Source organism: Octopus bimaculoides, unplaced genomic scaffold, assembly GCF_001194135.2.
Source record: "Octopus bimaculoides isolate UCB-OBI-ISO-001 unplaced genomic scaffold, ASM119413v2 Scaffold_219779, whole genome shotgun sequence".
In the NCBI taxonomy this organism is placed as follows: domain Eukaryota; kingdom Metazoa; phylum Mollusca; class Cephalopoda; order Octopoda; family Octopodidae; genus Octopus; species Octopus bimaculoides.
The window spans coordinates 1-484 of NW_026316425.1; the positions used below are offsets into that span (position 1 = coordinate 1).

Below are 484 nucleotides of genomic sequence, written 5' to 3' on the forward strand. Positions count from 1 at the left end.
GCTATAGTAACTGCAACAAACTAAATATAGCAATCTCCTCTATAAAAAAAAATCCTGTGTAAAATCAAAAGAGAAAACAAATGAGAGGCTCCAGCGAGTTTCGAACTCACGACCTTCTGCGTGTAAAGCAGATGTGATAACCACTACACCATGGAACCAGTCATTATTGAATACCTCAAATATTGTTTTATCATTCACGAGTTGTATCTAATGATGAATTTAATTTTGAATTCATTTTCAAGACACAATGGACTACCAGAAACTGTGAAGTAGCTAAAAGTATTTTAGGGTTTCGAATCCTGCTGCAGATCACTTTCCATTTAATGAAGACTAAATCGGGGTTGGGGTATTAGCACCAATAACTATAGAAAATACAACAAACTTAATATAGCAATCTCCTCTATAAAATATTCCTGTGTAAAAGCAAAAGAGAGAACAAATGATAGGTTCCAGCGAGTTTCGAACTCACGACCTTCTGCGTGTG

At 35.5% G+C, this 484-nt stretch overlaps 1 non-coding gene across 1 annotated transcript; it reads right to left on the reverse strand.

Moving 5' to 3' along the window:
• Window positions 1–85: 85 nt before the first annotated feature.
• Window positions 86–158, reverse strand: Trnav-uac (transfer RNA valine (anticodon UAC)). The gene has a single exon. It is a non-coding gene; the product is annotated as a tRNA-Val (tRNA).
• Window positions 159–484: the final 326 nt, after the last annotated feature.